The sequence below is a fragment of the Cajanus cajan genome, chromosome 11, assembly GCF_000230855.2.
Source record: "Cajanus cajan strain Asha chromosome 11, NIPB_CcT2T_4, whole genome shotgun sequence".
Taxonomy (NCBI): domain Eukaryota; kingdom Viridiplantae; phylum Streptophyta; class Magnoliopsida; order Fabales; family Fabaceae; genus Cajanus; species Cajanus cajan.
In genome coordinates this window covers 13820792-13830791 of record NC_138527.1, presented here as the reverse complement: position 1 = coordinate 13830791, position 10000 = coordinate 13820792, and positions in this window count along the sequence as shown.

Below are 10000 nucleotides of genomic sequence, written 5' to 3'. Positions count from 1 at the left end.
TTAGTGGTTTTCATAAAAGGAGGGTTCGTGGAGTCGCCACCAATGTTTTACTCAAAACATTGGAAAAAGGGATAAGGCAATTGATTTAAAAATCAACTTTGGCCACTACAACCAGAGTTGGGTAAGGGAGTCGGTTACGCGTGGGGAAGGTGTTAGCACCCCACAGCGCCCCTTTCGGGTTCCCTATGACAGATTATTTTCTAAAATAACAGCGTAAAATTACTAAATTACCCCTATTTATTCTAAGCAATTATAAATTGACTATCTACATGATGACAGTTTAAATATGCACACAGAAAGCAGTAAAAGGAAGGATTGAAGGGAAACCTCTTGAAGCGTGCTTTTATATATTGCAAAGAACTGGGAAGCATTTTGGCGTTCCCTCGCTCTACAAGCCCGCTCCTCGCTCTCCTAGAACAAAATTTTAACTAAGGGAATCAAAAAGATTTCCCCTCGACTAGGTTCGATCCTCAAGCAAAATGGCTCGGGGCTCAAGAACTTCGTCGGATCAACTCTCCGAGTGATTTCTAGGGCAGAACACTGCTCAAAAACCCCAGAATACTCAAGGAGAGGGTTGAAACTATCTAAAAAAGTGTGGAATGACGTCCAATTGACGTCATATTTATAGGGAATAGGCGCAATACGGCCTACAGGGGCAATACGGCCGTATTGAAATTTTTGAACTTCAATACGGTCGTATTGAAGTTCAATACGGTCGTATTGAAATTCAGAAATTTCAATGCGCCCGTATTGAGTTCGTTGCGGTTGTATTGAAGTGTCAATACGGTCGTATTGACTTCAGTACGACCGTATTGAAGTGTCAATACGGTCGTATTGACTTCAGTACGGCCGTATTGAAGTTTCAGAAACTTCAATACGCCGTATTGAGTTTCGCTGCGGCCGTATTGAAGCTTCAATACGGCCGTATTAAGTTCAGTACGGCCGTATTGGGCTTTTTCCCTCCACTTCCTTATTTTGAGCTATTCTAAGACCTCTAGACCTACAGAGAACCCTCCTAGGGCCTTCGAGGAGTCCTTCTGGCTGATTATCCTTCAGTCTTCGAGAGTCTTCAAGCTTTATTTCCGACCCGGACAATTTTAGGGGTCTACAGCTGCCCCCCCTTTACTTAGTCGGACGGTCTTTTGGTGTACCGGCTGACAAGTAAAGGAGTTGACCCAATTGTCCGGGTGATGTGCCAACCTTCTGACTTGTAGCGTCTTCCGGTGGAAAATTATAGAGTAGCCTCTCCAGGTTGTTGCATACCTCGGCGCTTCTGACAACCTCGGTAGCTAAGTTTAACACCAACGTGCCTCTGACGACGCTGATGGCTGAGTATTGTCTCTCCAGACCTTGAGTATTGTCTCTCCAGACCTTGAGTATTGTCTCTCCAGACCTTGAGTACTGTCTCTCCAGACCTTGTTTGAGTGCTGTCTCTCCAGACTCTGTTTGAGTACCGTCTCTCCAGACCTTGTTTGAGTACCGTCTCTCCAGACCTTGTTTGAGTACCGTCTCTCCAGACCTTGTTCGAGTACCGTCTCTCCAGACCTTGTTTGAGTATCGTCTCTCCAGACTTCGTTTGAGTATCGTCTCTCCAGACTTTGTTTGAGTACTGTCTCTCCAGACTTCGTTTGAGTACCGTCTCTCCAGACTTGTGCATACCTCGGTGCTCTCGACAACTGGGTAGCTGAGTATTGCCTTTTAGGCTTTGAGATGATTTTGTCTCCACAGTCCACGATGCTGCTTCGACGGTTTTTTCTGATTTTGTGCCACTGAGGGCTGGATAACGCAGGGATCCGTCTAGGGGATGTGCAGTCATTCACAGGTTCCTGTGCCCCAACTTGCATTGCATTGTTGGTACCCATGGGGAATTTCTGACTCCTTGGGGTGTAGACACAGATGCTCTTTCTCTCTGAGTTGAGCGATGCCTTATGTTTGGCTGACGTCCTTTGACGTTGGTGGAGTATCCCGGTTCATCCTTATTCGGGTATCTCTTTTTGATTTTCTGATTTTTGCCTCTGTGTAGGCTGTTATCCGCTGGGGGATTTCGTCGTTGATTTTGATTAGCCTCTTCTGTTAGGCGTATTGGCTTGACGTTCGATGTTTGGCTAAGAGCCGGATTCCACTTGGGGAATACTTATTGATATTTTTGATTTTCTTCTCCTTTTTGCAGGGATGCCTCTTGAGTAGGCGATTGGGGATTTGGGGATCTTATTGTATCCCAGAGTATTATTTAGGAAGCCTCTACAGGCTTAGCCTCGCTCAGTGCTTTGAGTCGGAGAGCTATCTTCCACTGAGGAAGTGTTAAGTCCTTTGACTTGTATATATTGTTTGGATGATCGCATTTCCATTGGGGATTGCGTCGATTTTGCTTTGATAGCTCTCGCTGGGGATTTTTCCGTGAGCTTGAGCTGAGGTTCCCTCTGGGGAGTATTATTTCTGCGAGCCTCTCCAGGCTCAGTTATTCTGCATACTGTGGAGGATGTGGAGTATTATTTTGGTAAGCCTCTCCAGGCTTAGTTATTTGGTACAAATTGTTTGTTGGATTTTCTATATCCTTGCCTTTTTTATTTTCGGCTTTTTCTGTATTTTGCCTTTTCTTCTGATTTGGCTTTTTCTGTATTTTGCCTTTTTTATGTTTTTGGCTTTTGCTGTACAGAAATTAAAAGTGCTAAAGAAATTAAATTTATGAGAGAGTATTATTTCGGCAAGCCTCTCCAGGCTCAGTTATTTTGTAGGAGTATTATTTCGGCAAGCCTCTCCAGGCTCAATTATTCTGTGGGAGTATTGTTTCGGCAAGCCTCTCCAGGCTCAATTATTCTGTACGAGTATTATTTCGGCAAGCCTCTCCAGGCTCAATTATTCTGAGAGTATTATTTCGGCGAGCCTCTCCAGGCTCAGTTATTTTGAGAGTATTCTTTCGGCAAGCCTCTCCAGGCTCAGTTATTCTGTATGATGCTGTTGATTTTCTGAATCTTTGTATTTTGCTTGCTGCTGTCATACACAAGCAATTTTCTATTTTCCTAATTTATGTAATTGCCTCATGATAAGGTCTTTGAATGTGCAACTAATGTGTGTGATGCACGCGATGCAAGTTTTTATTTTTGTTCTTTTATTTAGAAAAATGAATGACTCTCCCTATCCTCTTCTTTTTTGGAGGAGTTTCTATCATAGACGCGAGGGAGGATTTTTGTGAGCCTTTTATGCAGGAGATTATGGATTTTACAGGAACCCCTCCAATTTTCTTTATTGACCGATTATTAAGGAATCTCATACAATTTTTAGAAATACCAATTTAAAGGCATAATCACATGGTCAAGAGAGAAAAGAAACAAATGGATATTTTATTGATATTTACAAATGTTTATACAGAAAGATTTACAAAGGGAATTTCCGAAGAATGGCTGGCCAGGGTAGGCTATATACATTTTAGCTTTAAACAATTATATCTGTAATTGTCGCCCTTCCCGTTCCCCTAATTGCTTCGGGTGAGATGCCTGAGCTAGGAGTGTAGATACTGCAAGACGCTTGATTCTAGAAGATTATCACTTGAACCGCCTTTCGGTTTTCGGTTCAAGTGATCGTTGCTTGCTTTGTTTTTATATCTTATTCTTTTGCCCCTAATTTTTGCCTAGGACATGTCCTAGCGGGGATAATTTTGCCTTTGTTTTGCCTAGTACCATTGTACTGGCGGGCTTTTTGTCTTGCCCTAACTTTTGCCTAGGATGCCCTTTTTGGGTTTTCATCCTAGCGGGCTGATGCAAGCAACGTCTTCAAGCATAATACTTCTTTACCACGTCAGCGTTGACTGGGTATCGAAGTTCTTCTCCGTCCATGTCTGTGAGAATCAATGCTCCTCCGGAGAAAGCTCGCTTCACCACATATGGTCCTTCGTAATTTGGGGCCCACTTTCCGATTTTGTCCTTTTGAGCTGGTAGCAATTTCTTCATCACCAGCTCTCCCTCATGGTAGATTCGAGGATGGACTTTTTTGTCGAAAGCCTTTTTGATCTTCCTTTGGTAGGCTTGACCATGGCATATGGCGTTCAGTCGTTTTTCTTCGATAAGGTTCAATTGGTTGTATCGACTTTGAACCCATTCTGCCTCGGAAAGTTTTGCTTCCATGATTACTCTCAGAGAAGGTATTTCGACTTCAACAGGCAGAACTGCCTCCATTCCATAAACAAGGGAAAATGGAGTAGCTCCTGTGGATGTACGTGCTGAAGTCCTATAACCATGGAGAGCGAAGGGTAGCATCTCATGCCAGTCTTTGAATGAGACAACCATCTTTTGTACTATCTTCTTGATATTCTTATTGGCTGCCTCGACTGCCCCATTCATTTTTGGTCGGTATGGGGAAGAGTTGTGGTGTTGGATCTTGAACTCTTGGCACAGTTCTTCCACCATCTCATTATCCAGATTAGATCCATTATCAGTGATGATTTATTTTTCCATGCTTCCACTAGATTATCCTAAAATCTTTTGGGACAAGAGAGAAAAGAAAAGAAAGATATTTTTATTCTGAAGTTTGTGTTTTAGAGGGGATTTATTTTTTCAAAAATGGTTTTTGTAAGAATGGGTGGCCAAGGTAGGCTTAAGTGTTTAGGCTTGTTTGATTAAACACTTATGAAGTTAAAAAATCGTGTTGTGATTCGACAACTTGGATAGCTTCCCTTGAACCTTTCTTTTTGAATTTGGTTCATGGTACCATCATGGATTTCTTTTGTTTTTTGATTGTCCTTATTTTTGCCTAAAACACCCTTTTGTGGCGTTTTAGCGGACCTTTGTTTTTGTTTATTATTGTAACCCTAACTTTTGCCTAGGTCACCCTTTCGTGGGATTCCTAGCGGGTCTTTTGCTCTTATTTTTGCGCAGTCCCCTTTTTGGGTTTCCTGCCGAGCTTCTTTTATTTTGAAAGATTTCTTTTTACCCATGATGGCACTTGTCGAGGCCAAGGGAAGGTGCTCCGAGTTGTCACACACACCTCCACATAAAAATGATGTGGGTTTATTATTATTAAGATGATTTTAACCTCATTCATGTTTATTCAAACAGGGCTAAAAATAATGTGGTTTAGAATTTTATTATAAGCAAGAAAAGAAGCAATGAAGAATGATTTTATTATAATCATAGCGGAAACATGTGTCCTTATTTCATCACCGATATGGGTCCCAATATTGACCTTTTTTATCTTTCGGCCCTGCCCCAAATTCACGGTCTCCAATTCCTCTTGACATGGTTGGAGTAGACGAGTTTCTTGATCTAGCAATCTTTGCAGATCCGGAGAGATGGTCTCCTCATCACTGTCCAACTCAACCCGTTTATCCTCAACTTTCGGACCCCGGTCAGAGCGAACAATTACAGACATAATTATTTTATTGGTTCTATTTAGGTTTAGAATTTATTAATGTTAATGGGGAAAGAGAGAAAAGAACAAAAAAGAGAGTAATGTGAAAAATGCCTCTTTATTGATATTTTAAAAAAACTGTAAAACCCTTATTTACATGAAAAGGTTCTCATGATCTCGGGTACTGATCATGAGTCCCTTAAAAGAAAAGAAAAATATGAAGGGGCCCTATTGTGGCTTGCCATTCTCTACTCCTGCTTTGGTAGAGGATTCTTGCTCACGTCGGGCGCTGTCGAATCGAAGGTGACCCACCCGGCATCAATAAGGTTTTGGACCTTGTATTTGAGAGCTAGGCATCTCTCTGTTGAATGCCCTGGTGCCCCCGAATGGTATAAACATTTGTCTTGTGGCTTGTACCAATCGGGGTAAGGTGGGTCGATCTTCCTTGGTGGAACATGAGCTAGAAGTTTGGCTTCTACTAGCTTCGGAAGGAGATCGCTATAAGTGGTCGGAAGTTTATCAAACTTCTTCACAGGGATGAATTGCGATCTTCCTGACTTCGAAGTGGAAGAAGCCGAGGATATGGTTATAGCATTGACTCCTCCCTCATTCTTCTTCCTGAAGGTCTTCTTAGCCTCGAATGATTGGGAAGGCTTAGCTAGCTTCCCACTTTTCAATCCTTGTTCCACTCTCTCCCCAATAGTGATGATGTCCGAGAAGAGTGTCGTTGTGTTCCCTATCATTTTATCGTAATAGGGACCAGTCAACGAGTTGATGAATATGGACACCATCTCCTTATCTGACAGCGGGGGTTCTATCTGTGCCGCCAACTCCCTCCAACGTTGGGCGTACGCCTTGAAAGATTCATCATTATTCTTGCTCAAGGCTTGAAGATCTGACCTATCGGGTGTTAGGTCGATGTTGTATTTGTAGCGCTTGAGAAAGGCGTCGGCCAACTGCCTCCATGTGTGTACTAGATTTCCATCTAGCTGCATATACCAGTTGAGTGCAGTTTCAGCCAAGCTCTCTTGAAAGCAATGAATCAAGAGCTTTTCGTTTGTGGCATATGCAGCCATCTTTCGGCAGTACATGGTGAGATGACTCTTGGGGCAAGTCGATCCCACGTATCTCGGGAAATCTGGCACTTTAAATTTGGGAGGGAATTGAATATCCCTCACTAAGCACATGTCGGCGGCATCTTTGATGTCAAAATCATGCCCCTCCATAGCCCTTAGCCGATCCTCTAGGGCGTGGAATTGTTCTTTTGAAACCTCGGGCTCTTTGATCATAATTCCAGCCCCAAGAGGTACGGCGTTTGGAGGATCTTTTTCATGCTCTTCCTCCTCTCCCTCATGATGGGACCCATGATCACTATGATGAGAATCATGGATGTTGTGATGACGCATGAGTTCCATCATTTGCGCCATCTGCTCTTTAAGCTGTGAAAGCTCGGTTGTGAGCTTCTTGTTTTGCTCCTCCAATGCTTCCATTTTCTTGATTTTCTGTGCGCGCGTAAGGACAGAGAGATGACCAGCCACTTTCTAAAATGAATGTTTAGTTAGTTTATTTTATGGAATGAATACACTCTTTAACATGAGCTTGATAAACCTCCATCTTTAAGGCGCTGCCTTTTTAAGACAGAAGTTTACCACCCTTCTTTATCTATGATTTCTCCCCAACGGAGAATCTCTATAGTCATGGGTCTCTTTCACTCATGTCAAGAGGTATTGGTGACCCTAAAATGTATGTTTTTATGAGGATGCATGATGTCTTATTGGTAATGATGTACATGCTCCTCACTTTTGTTATATTTTCGCACATGGTCTTTCCTCTCATGTCATGGTTTTTTATGCATGGGGATTATTTTTAGACCTTATCACGAGGTTATTTATTAATGCACAAACAATTGCACATAAACATTTACACAAACAATTCACTCATCCACGAACAGTCACGAGCGAATCACGAGGTAGGGGTATCCTGCAGAAATGGTGCATATTCAAGGTAGGTTCTAACTGTTCTCACCAGTCCAAGGCCCCCAAGGTGCCCCCATTATAGGGACCCAATTCCTCTCGTCGTAGGTCGATGGAAAGTTCCAACGCACCGTCGGACTCAAGTTCATGGTTATCACCTTGAGTGATGTTTTCCGACAACGGTCTACGGGCACCTATAGACCCATTCGACAACCGGCCGTACTAACATCCACTCCCTATGGTTAATCACTCATGCCCCCGGGTATAGAGGGAACTGTTGTGTGCAAAGGTTTGTGTACAGTTTGTATTTCAATCAATTGCGGAATTTAAACATACAACAGTTATTTTAAAGCCATATAATAAATCATGTTATCATACAAGTGAGGGGTAATAAAGTAATTTTAACTATTATTTGTTAAAAATAATCTGTCACTAAATGGGACTGACTCTCGAGGCTTCCCCAGCGGAGTCGCCATCTGTCGCCACCGGCCCGAAACGGGGCTTTCGGCATTCGCGAAGGATGGTTGGACTCGTTTATTTGTTTAAAAATAGTGGATTGCTAGAATGGCTTATTCTCAAACTGAGACCTCGTCAAACGAGCAATTTTATTAAAAGGCTCACTAATCCATGTTAATCCCAAGCGGGACCCTCCATGGATTAGTGGTTTTCATAAAAGGAGGGTTCGTGGAGTCGCCACCAATGTTTTACTCAAAACATTGGAAAAAGGGATAAGGCAATTGATTTAAAAATCAACTTTGGCCACTACAACCAGAGTTGGGTAAGGGAGTCGGTTACGCGTGGGGAAGGTGTTAGCACCCCACAGCGCCCCTTTCGGGTTCCCTATGACAGATTATTTTCTAAAATAACAGCGTAAAATTACTAAATTACCCCTATTTATTCTAAGCAATTATAAATTGACTATCTACATGATGACAGTTTAAATATGCACACAGAAAGCAGTAAAAGGAAGGATTGAAGGGAAACCTCTTGAAGCGTGCTTTTATATATTGCAAAGAACTGGGAAGCGTTTTGGCGTTCCCTCGCTCTACAAGCCCGCTCCTCGCTCTCCTAGAACAAAATTTTAACTAAGGGAATCAAAAAGATTTCCCCTCGACTAGGTTCGATCCTCAAGCAAAATGGCTCGGGGCTCAAGAACTTCGTCGGATCAACTCTCCGAGTGATTTCTAGGGCAGAACACTGCTCAAAAACCCCAGAATACTCAAGGAGAGGGTTGAAACTATCTAAAAAAGTGTGGAATGACGTCCAATTGACGTCATATTTATAGGGAATAGGCGCAATACGGCCTACAGGGGCAATACGGCCGTATTGAAATTTTTGAACTTCAATACGGTCGTATTGAAGTTCAATACGGTCGTATTGAAATTCAGAAATTTCAATGCGCCCGTATTGAGTTCGCTGCGGTTGTATTGAAGTGTCAATACGGTCGTATTGACTTCAGTACGACCGTATTGAAGTGTCAATACGGTCGTATTGACTTCAGTACGGCCGTATTGAAGTTTCAGAAACTTCAATACGCCGTATTGAGTTTCGCTGCGGCCGTATTGAAGCTTCAATACGGCCGTATTAAGTTCAGTACGGCCGTATTGGGCTTTTTCCCTCCACTTCCTTATTTTGAGCTATTCTAAGACCTCTAGACCTACAGAGAACCCTCCTAGGGCCTTCGAGGAGTCCTTCTGGCTGATTATCCTTCAGTCTTCGAGAGTCTTCAAGCTTTATTTCCGACCCGGACAATTTTAGGGGTCTACAAGCCACTCTCGGTCAGAAATTGAGTCACTCTCGGTCAGAAATTGAGTCACTCTCGGTCAGAAATTGAGCCAGCCTCGGTCATTTTTTGAGTCACTCTCGGTCAGAAATTGAGCCAGCCTCGGTCATGATTTGAGCCACTCTCGGTCAGAAATTGAGCCACTCTCGGTCAGAAATTGAGTCACTCTCGGTCAGAAATTGAGTGACTCTCGGTCAGAAATTGAGCCAGCCTCGGTCATGATTTGAGTCACTCTCGGTCAGAAATTGAGTCACTCTCGGTCAGAAATTGAGCCAGCCTCGGTCATGATTTGAGTCACTCTCGGTCAGAAATTGAGCCAGCCTCGGTCATTTTTTGAGTCACTCTCGGTCAGAAATTGAGCCAGCCTCGGTCATTTTTTGAGTCACTCTCGGTCAGAAATTGAGTCACTCTCGGTCAGAAATTGAGCCAGCCTCGGTCATGATTTGAGTCAGCCTCGGTCATTTTTTGAGTCACTCTCGGTCAGAAATTGAGTCACTCTCGGTCAGAAATTGAGCCACTCTCGGTCAGAAATTGAGCCAGCCTCGGTCATGATTTGAGTCACTCTCGGTCATTTTTTGAGTCACTCTCGGTCAGAAATTGAGTCACTCTCGGTCAGAAATTGAGCCACTCTCGGTCAGAAATTGAGCCAGCCTCGGTCATGATTTTAGTCACTCTCGGTCAGAAATTGAGTCACCCTCGGTCAGAAAATTTGGCTGGCTCGGTCAGAAATTGAGTCACGACCCACCAGAAATTGAGCCAAGGCTGGTCAGAAATTGAGTCACGACCCACCAGATTTGCACCACGACCCACCGTGACCGACCACTATGCACCAACTATGAACCATTCAATTTTTTTTTGAGCACTTCTTGGATCAAACATCTCTTCTAACATGCCTAAGTAT